This window comes from Lupinus angustifolius, unplaced genomic scaffold, assembly GCF_001865875.1.
Source record: "Lupinus angustifolius cultivar Tanjil unplaced genomic scaffold, LupAngTanjil_v1.0 Scaffold_61_1, whole genome shotgun sequence".
Taxonomy (NCBI): domain Eukaryota; kingdom Viridiplantae; phylum Streptophyta; class Magnoliopsida; order Fabales; family Fabaceae; genus Lupinus; species Lupinus angustifolius.
Genome location: NW_017723019.1, coordinates 583688 through 593893, shown reverse-complemented (window position 1 = coordinate 593893; position 10206 = coordinate 583688). Strand labels below are relative to the sequence as shown.

The window sequence follows — 10206 nt, the reverse complement described above, 5'->3', positions numbered from 1 at the left end:
CGATACATATCCGATACGTCAACACGCATTTTTTCTAAAATACAGGATATAATACGTTCAGGGATACGTGTATAAAATAATAAAAACACATAAAATATGATAAAATTATAAGTGTAAATTAAAATATCCAAAGTAAAAAATATTATGAAAATTGAAAATCATTGCCCTCCATACCAAATCTATCTTATCTTATTTTAATGAAAACGAATCTATCTTATCCTATTTTGTTGAAAACTAATCTACATATCCTATATTTTATTGAAAACGAACGTACGCGTCGGACATCGATACGTGAGAGTATTTAACGAATTCATGCTTCGGAGGTCACATGCAACAAGTAGATTAGAAAGCATATCAAAACTTATGATGAATTTAACACCAACAATGAATTTATATTCCACACAAAATAACAAAAAAAGAATTGGTATATATATACCCGTTGCAGAAGTGGAGAGATACTACTCCAATATTCTATTTCATTCTAGTCCAAAAATTGAAAAATGTTACTTTAATATAATTATACATAATTATTTATTATAATTAGGCATATATATAATCATACATTTATTTATATCCGACTGAATAATTTAATCAATTAAATTTTAAATAAAAATTTCTTCCAATTTAATGAATGACTCGAATTTCATAATATTCGTTTATAAATCAGCGAGTTCTCAGGAAAGTAGTAGATTGCTAAAAAGTAAAAAGGAAGAAAACACAGACAAAATGAAAATATGTGAAATCATTTTTGATAAGTTTCTTTAGTACCCAGTAAAAGCACCATTATTTATTAGGAAATTCTTATGTGCAATATTCTTCTTTACATTAGAAGAAAAGAAAAAATCTCTATCTTATATGAATGAAAAATGGTATATTAATATTTAAAATTAATCTACACTAAATTCTTCTCTACCATAAAAAATGATATATATCATAAAGTGATATTTTACTTATTATTGATGATTGACTTACAAGTGATATATTTCTTTTAATATAAAAATTTAGAAATTAAATTTCATATAAGTATATATCAAGCTCTAAATAATTTTATGCACTACAAGTTTTACCTAATTTATACCAAAAATACAAGTTTTACATAATATATAACTAGTAGATGTTATAATGAGTAGTGTCATATTTAAAGAATTTAGTAATAAAGAAATAATAGAAGATAAACATATTAGTATGATAATATTATGACGAATCTATAATAACATGAAGTTTCAAGGGAGACTCCTTGTATGTTTACTTCGTTCCTAGTCATGGGTACCCACAAAAAATACCCACAATAGGTTGGGTCTGGGTTCGGATAATGAGGTATTCAAACTTAAGGGTATCAGGATCCACTATTCCTTCTTATATATATATATTGTTAATCTATAATGTTATATTGTTAATTCATAAATGTGATTGTTATATTGTTAACTATTGTTAAACAATGATGTCAGTGATATTATATTGCTAAGTATTGGTGTGATGTTATGTTGTTAATTTACATGTATAATCCAATATTTTGTTGATTGAACAATTCTTACTAAATCAATTTAATATTATAATTTTGAAATGGTAAATTTAAAATGTATTTAAAACTTTAAATAATTTTTATAATTTTTCTCTTGTTAATTACCTAAATAACATATAAGATTGTAGGAAGCAAACACATAAGTACATAAATTACTCGCAATTATTTGAAATGACTTTTGAATTTGTGGGTACCCGCCGATTTGCTGGGAACCCAAGGATCCGTGGGTAGCAGACCCGGTGAATATTATCGTGGGTCTGAGGTGGGTTTGGGTTCAATAATAAAACAACGGGGCGATCCCAGATCCTCCAGATTCATTGCCATCCTTAGTTCTGAGGGAGTATATAAGTTATATATTAATTTAGTTCGTTTTAATATGAGATATTATGAGAGATGTAAATAGAGAGAATATGAAATTTTGAGAAATAAATTTAGTAAGTTTGTTGAGCACCATAAAAAGCACAATTAATTATTAGACAAATCTCTTGTGCAAGATTCATGTTTACATTTGAAGAAAAAAATAAAATAATAAAATGTCCTTCCTATCAATAATCAATACTATAAAGTAGTTTGGGGAGGTTTTAAATTTTTTGACCTATGTAATATTTACAAACTTTACATATTGATAGATGAATTCCTTAAGCATCAAGAAACATCTTAAATTTAGTTTTGGCACATGAGATTTGCCAAAACTCATGTATAATTTGTTTTAGTTTCTTGCTTTTAACATCTATTTATATTTTAAGAAGAGCCATAAACAAAGAAGCAATATACTTATGTTTCCACTTATTGTTTACAATAATAGTCGTTCCACAACGTTAGCACGTAATCAATACAAAAATGTTTTGTGAAAGTTTAAAATTTGTGCATCCATCATATAATATCTTAATTGTAATGGATAGATATGTTATTCATTAACAAATTTTACCTAAGTTGTATGAAAAAAAGTTAATTTCACCGAAATATAGCTTGTTGTTTAGAAAATTATCTCATATTTGCATGGATTATAACACCCCAAACAAAGATAAGCGTCGTTAGAGAAACTATTTGTAGAATATAGGAAGCTATGTATGGAATATAACTACATATCTTGCATTTTCAAAATCACCCTTGTCAATGTCATATAATCCATGGGTAGAAAGAGAAATGTCATTTTGCATCGTTGTGATTTTTTGTTGAAAATGATGTCTTTTTTGTTTATGTTTCTGTTTCTTTTCCTGTTTTCCGCGCTCCTTGTCTATAAATTAAAACCCCCACCACCTTCGTTTTTCATTCATTCAGCTGTTCTCCTTCACCTCTCACTTTTTGTGTGTTCATTCTGCTTCTTTAGGTACTCATTCACTTTGCTCTTTTTTATCTTTTATTTTTCTATATTGGCTCTTCCTTCTTTCTTTCTTTTTTTTTGTTGTTTTTTATCCGCAATTGCTGGTTGTTAGTATTTTTGTTGTAGGTGAGACTCTACCATCAACCTCCTTTACTCTAACCATCAAACCACCTTATAATTAATTTTTTATTGATGGTGAGACTTGAACCCATAATCTCCTACACTCCATTCCTTACGTTGTGTTGTTATTCTGCTTATTTTTTATGAACATGGTTCTTTCATGGTATTGATTCTTTGTTATTGTTTTGGTGTTTTTTTTTTGCTTAACACTACTATCTTTGTTTCACTTTGAAAGATCTAATTTACGTGCAGAATCATTATGCATTGTAATCCACGGTCCCCTTTATGAGTAATTGTTTTTGGAGGGAAGGCTTGTGAATCTTTTTACAAGTGTCTATCATCGTTATAGATTTTGTCTTTCCATTCTGGTCTAAAAACTAACTCAAAAATAAATATCAGGGAGTTTCCATTTTATCTCGACGTTGTCTTAGCTGTGTTATGCTATCATAATTTAGTTTCAACTCATTTTACTTATAAACTGTCATTCTTAATCTTCGTCAGAGTGCTGAATTAATAAGAAAAATTATAGTTAGAATAAAATAGAATTAAGCATCATCTTTGTTGTCTACTCTAGGTAAGAAGAAGGATCCTATTTGTTGGTTTCTCATTATAAAAATTATATTCTAAACTACATCAATTTATTATATTATAGTTTTTAAATTCAAGCTCATGCATTTTATTTATAACTTTTAATGAAAGAAGCTATTGAAAATGTTAGTATAATTTCGTTATGGATGTTGCTAAAAGAAGCAGCATCTTTCAATTATTCTCTTGCTCTATTTGAGGCAAAAATTGATCTTAGCTGTGATCAAAGGTACATGATATGCAATTAATATTCTTTTGACTAGGTAGTTAATGAGGTTGGGGTTGCGTAATCTAATTAAAATTTAACCTTTTAGAATTTTATATTTTCCCAATATTAATTTGATTTGTCTTATTGATTTTTATTCACTTGACTTTGAGTATGAACCTTATCCTATTTTATTGTACTGAATTCTTAACTTGTTTTTGTTGTTGCAGTTGTTAAATTCTTTAGGTGAGAATCTTCTCAAGAAATGTCCACTGTTCACTTGACTTGTTCTCACTCTTTCAAGGAGAGGCTTAATGAAGCTCTCGCTGGCATTAGGAATGAAATTTTAGCCCTTCTATCAAGGTATGATAAATCCTATAGTAATTTTTTTATTGTTGGTAAAAATTTAAAATTATGGTACTAGCATGTAAAAGTAACACTAAAAATGTCAAAATATTTATGGTAATGCTACAAGGATTGAAGCCAAGGGTAAAGGAATCCTACATCACCATCAAGTCATTGACGAGTGTGAAGAAATTCCCAAAGAGAATAGGGAAAAACTAATTGATGGGGTCTTTGGAGAAGTTTTGAGATCTACCCAAGTAATATTCTTTTCTTAGAACTTTTATTATTCTAGCTATAGTTTATGGTTTTGTTCAATTTTTCTTACTTCATTGGATTTTATGGTGTAGGAAGTTGTAGTATTGCCACCATTTGTAGTTTTGGCTGGTCGTCCAAGGCCTGGTGTTTGGGAGTATTTGCGTGTTGATGTGCACGCGATTGTTGTTAATGAGTTGTGTGCTGCTGAGTATCTCAAGTTCAAGGAGGATCTTATTGATGGAAGGTAAGGTTTGATTTTGATGATGTTTCCATTGCTGAGTTTGTTTTGAGTTTTTATCCCATGTTATATTAAGACTTAAGGCAAAAGTTAATACATTTCTCTCATTGTTGTTTTATGCAGTTCTAATAGTAACTTTGTGCTTGAGTTGGACTTTGAACCATTTAATGTATCATTTCTAAGACCAACTTTGAACAAGTCAATTGGTAATGGTGTAGAGTTCCTCAACCGCCATCTTTCCTCCAAGCTCTTCCATGACAGGGAGAGCATGAAGCCACTGTTGGAATTTCTCAAGCTTCATAGCTACAACGGAAAGGTATTATTTCTTCACGTATTTCCCCCCATAACATTAAGCAGAACTAGTGCTTCATTAATATACATCAAGATCAAATATTGTCTAATATACTTTTAAAATATATACTAATAAGATAAGAGTTATTTGATTTTGAGGCAGATTATTTCAAAGATATAAAAATATAATTCAACTAAGGGTACTGAGAAATTAAGAAGTTGCTTGTGAATATCCAAATTAGCTTTAATTTATATTGTTAGTCATGAATTCAACCCTGATTTGGTACTTCCAATTTGTCCCAATTAACACATATTGCTTTATAAGGAATATTCTTATATTGTTTAATGAGTTGAATATCCAATGGTACTTCCACATCTATGTTTGAACCATGCATGCTAATCAAATATGGAATGCAAATGTATAATTATGCAATATGTATATAAAAGATTGTACGCATTTTGACCAAGTTGGGGATGTTAGTTGTTTCTTTACATTTAGTTTTAACAGTGTTTTTATGTGTACGATATAATTTTACTGAATGTAAAGCTTTGTTTCTTAAAGACTCTGATGTTGAATGACAAAATTCGAAACCTGAATTCTCTTCAACATGTTCTGAAAAAAGTTGAAGAGTATCTCGTCACACTTACTCTTGGAACACCATACTCAGAATTTGAGGTCAAACTCCAAGAAATTGGTTTGGAGAGAGGGTGGGGTGACACCGCTGAGAGTGTTCTTGAGATAATTCAACTTCTCTTGGATCTTCTTGAGGCACCTGACCCCTCCACCCTTAAGAAATTCCTTGGAAGAATCCCTATGGTTTTCAATGTTGTTATCCTTTCTCCACATGGTTACTTTGCCCAAGATAATGTCTTGGGATACCCTGATACCGAAGGCCAGGTCAGTTGAGAAAACTTGCTACATTTGTAAATTTTACCGACTTTTATACCATTTTACCTATCAAGTCTGAGTGACATGTTTTCCTTGATTGTCTATTCCAGGTAGTTTACATCTTAGATCAAGTTCGTGCCTTAGAGACTGAGATGCTCAACCGCATCAAGAAACAAGGCTTGGATATCAAACCTCGTGTTCTAATTGTATGTCAGATCACATAATAATTCAAAGGGAAACCATAAACACTTATGTATAATGTATGTATATTTGTCTAACAAATGCCTTTCATTGTTGTTAAATACAAATTACTCGTCTTCTACCTGATGAATAGGAACTACTTGTGGCGAACGTATTGAGAAGGTATATGGTACAGAGCATTGCCATATTCTTCGAGTTCCATTCAGAACAGAGAATGGAATTGTTCGCAAATGGATGTCAAGATTCGATGTCTGGCCCTACCTAGAGACTTTCAGTGAGGTCAATTCCTTAACTCAATTGGCCAACATAGTTCAACCATTATGAAGTTTTCCCTTGAATTTGACTTTAATCTTACTATCTCTTCTCTTCCTTAGGATGTTGCTCTTGAACTTACCAAAGAGTTGCAAGGCAAGCCTGATTTGATTATTGGAAACTATAGTGATGGAAACATTGTTGCCTCTTTATTAGCACATAAATTAGGTGTAACCCAGGTTGGTCTACATAAACCCTTAGTATCTACTTAAATTTTTTACTACCATTTGTTGACTATACTTAATTTGGAATCAAGAACCCTTAGTTTTTTCCTGTGTCTTCATACTTATTTGTAGTGTACCATTGCTCATGCACTTGAGAAGACAAAATATCCTGAATCTGACATTTACTAGGAAACATTTGAAGACAAATATCACTTCTCCTGCCAATTTACAGCGGACCTTTTTGCAATGAACCACACAGACTTCATTATCACTAGTACCTTCCAAGAGATTGCTGGAAGGTGATAATTAGCTACTCTTTATTCACTAAATTTGTCCTTAATATTATTGCATAGTTTTTATTCTTTGATTTGCATACTGAAATTCTAATATCGCTATGTACTTCAACAGCAAGGATACTATTGGACAATATGAGAGTCACATTGCCTTCACCCTTCCTGGACTCTATCGTGTTGTGCACGGTATTGATGTCTTTGATCCAAAGTTCAACATTGTCTCTCCAGGAGCCGACATGAGCATTTATTTCCCCTATACTGAAACCAAATGTAGGTTGACTAGCTTCCACCCTGAGATTGAAAAGCTTCTTTACAACTATGTAGAGAATGAAGAGCACATGTTAGTTTCTCTCTTTCTCATTTATGCACAACTTTTCCCCCTTACGTTATCATAATAAAAAGATTGAGTGAACATTCACATAAGTTCTTGAAATAGAATGATATCCCCAAATAAGTCCTTAAACCTTTTTAATTGTAAGATGAAGTCTCATAAATATTTAAGGTATTACTACCACTTTAGTCCTACACTTTAATGAGGACTTAACTGCTGACTTAAAACATAACATATGCACTATAATCTTTTGAGAACTGAATTTAGAATTTACTCAATAGAAATATATGTCTAATGTACTACAATATTACCATTGTAACAGATGTGTATTGAAGGACCGAAATAAGCCAATTATCTTCACTATGGCAAGGTTAGACCGTGTGAAGAACATTACAGGACTTGTTGAGTGGTATGGCAAGAATGCACGCCTTCGTGAGCTTGTGAACCTTGTAGTTGTTGCTGGAGACAGGAGGAAGGAATCCAAGGACTTGGAAGAGAAAGCAGAAATGAAGAAGATGTATGGTCTAATTGAGACCTACAAGTTGAATGGCCAATTTAGATGGATTTCCTCTCAGATGAATAGGGTGCGGAATGGTGAACTCTACCGTATGATTTGTGACATAAAAGGCGCTTTTGTGCAACCTGCTTTTTATGAAGCTTTTGGTTTGACTGTTATTGAGGCCATGACTTGTGGATTGCCTACATTTGCTACCTGCAAAGGTGGTCCCGCTGAGATCATTGTTCATGGAAAATATGGATACCACATTGACCCCTACAATGGCAACCATGCTGCTGATCTCCTTGTCGACTTCTTTGAGAAGAGCAAGGCAGATCCTTCTCATTGGGATAAAATCTCTCAAGGTGGTCTCAAGCGTATTCATGAGAAGTAAGAAAAATTGCATTAAACTATCATTGTCCTATTTTATCTAAAATTTCACTAAATCTTCTTAACATAATGCAAGTGTAGGGCAGTGTTTTAAATTGTACTCTATAACTACAGTTGCGACCATACTATTATTGTTTTAAGAGTCTCTACAACGAAGCCATGACCATAGTTCAAAATACAAGTTGGTAGACATGTTAGAATGAATTGGATAGAAGATGCATATAGTTTTGTTCTATGCTTGTGTATCTTATAAATAAAATAGAACTAGACATGATTAAAAACATAACAATTTGATTCACTAAGGTGAAACTATTTTGCCTACATGTCAAATGCTACCTATATGTGAATAAGTTGTTTAAATGATATTTCTTATAGAGATGTGATTGAACTTTCTCTTAATTTCCTTGGTTCGAAAGGTATACATGGCAAATTTACTCTGAAAGGCTTTTAACTCTACTAGTGTCTATGGCTTTTGGAAGCATGTGACTGACCTTGACCACCGTGAAAGAAAACGTTACCTTGATATGTTCTATGCACTCAAGTACCGCAAATTGGTATATATATTCTCTCATTACCCTTTTAATGGTTTCACTTATTTACTTATGATTTAAATTTGTTTGTTTTTCTAAGCTATTGAAATTGATAATGGGATACAGTGCAATATTTTATCTCATAAAATGCATATTCTTCATTCAACTCCATACATGTTCTATCCCAAAATGTATATCACACCATATATCATTTCATTTTTATTGGTTAGAAAATATAAAATTGGTATTTGACTTTTCTGATCAATAAAAAATGGAACTAATACACACTTTGTATAATAGAAGTGACTCTTTAGGAGAGATATATGACAAAAAGGGAAAAAATTTCTTTTCATCGACTTACTAATGTATTATGTTATTCTTATGATCCTAGGCCGAGTTTGTGCCTCTTGCTATTGGAGAGTGAAAGATTGAGGAATTGAGTTTTGCTCATTTGGAGTCTTATAAAGCTTTTATAAATAATGGAATTCATTTTTATATGGGGATTAGGTTTTGGTTTACACATGTTAAATAATGCTTATATTTTGTATTTATGTATATTTTAAGTGAAAAATAATATAGAAGCTCTTTTATCCTTTGAATTATACTTTAGATCTCTTATATTTTTGTGTCAGTGTAAAAATATTCAAGTATGCAATGAATAATGAATTATGCCATATGATGAATACATAGTTTGATGTTTTTTTTAAATAAAAAAAACTAATATCCAAGAGCCAACCCATTTAGCACATTTCATTTTCCAAGTTGAGTTTATTACTGAATTTACAAATTGAGATAACTTTTGCCCAACCCGATCTCACCTGAAAAATGGGTGGCTTCCAAAATTGACAGCTCTACCTATGTGTATATCGAAACCTATATCAAGGTATTTATGTATGTACCCATGAATATCTAATGATTTTCAAGTTTAATTATAAACTTATAAATTTTCTAGTAATTATTAAATGAAAATAATATCATATATGTATATGATATTTTTTGTCATCAATTACTAAAATTTACTATAAAATATAAAATATAGATTATATAATGTTTGATTAATGGAAATATTATACTATATAATATTTAATAATGGGGGTAAATATCTTTTTACCTATACAACTAATTTTATCACTATATCACAAGTATGTTAATGTTTTATTCTTTTTAAATTTGTTGTGTTAACAATTATTATTACTCTACGCATAAATCCGTTCAATATTTTGTTGGTTGTAACGATCATTGTTTTATATTATTATATAATTGATGTATAATTGAAATAAGAGTGTGAACTAATATAAGAAAAATATGAGATTATTTAACCCTCATTAAGAAGATGAGCTCATAAAAGTATATTAGATTCAAATTCTCAATGAATCACAAGAATCTAGCTAGAAAATAAAGTATATTTTGAATTTTCAAGAGATCTTTTTTATTCACAACTTATTGAAAAATATTAGATAATTCAATTATTTGATGTTGAAGCTTAGTATAGTTAAATTAGGGATCCATATTTGTTTCTTGCACTAAACCTACAATTTGTCAAGACCAGCACATAGTACAATGACAAAGTTTTGGATAGTCCAAAGATCACAATCCTATGGCCAGGTACTATGTCTTATTTAAGGTGGACTTGATAAAAATTCTAAAATTCTAGGTCATCAGACTTCATTCAATCTCGAAAAAAGTAAACAAAATATTGTAGGCTGGAAACGAGA

At 30.7% G+C, this 10206-nt stretch overlaps 1 pseudogene; it reads left to right on the top strand.

Annotated features, from left to right (window-relative positions):
- The first annotated feature begins 4021 nt into the window (after window positions 1–4021).
- LOC109339216 lies at window positions 4022–9013 on the top strand (annotated as a pseudogene).
- Window positions 9014–10206: the final 1193 nt, after the last annotated feature.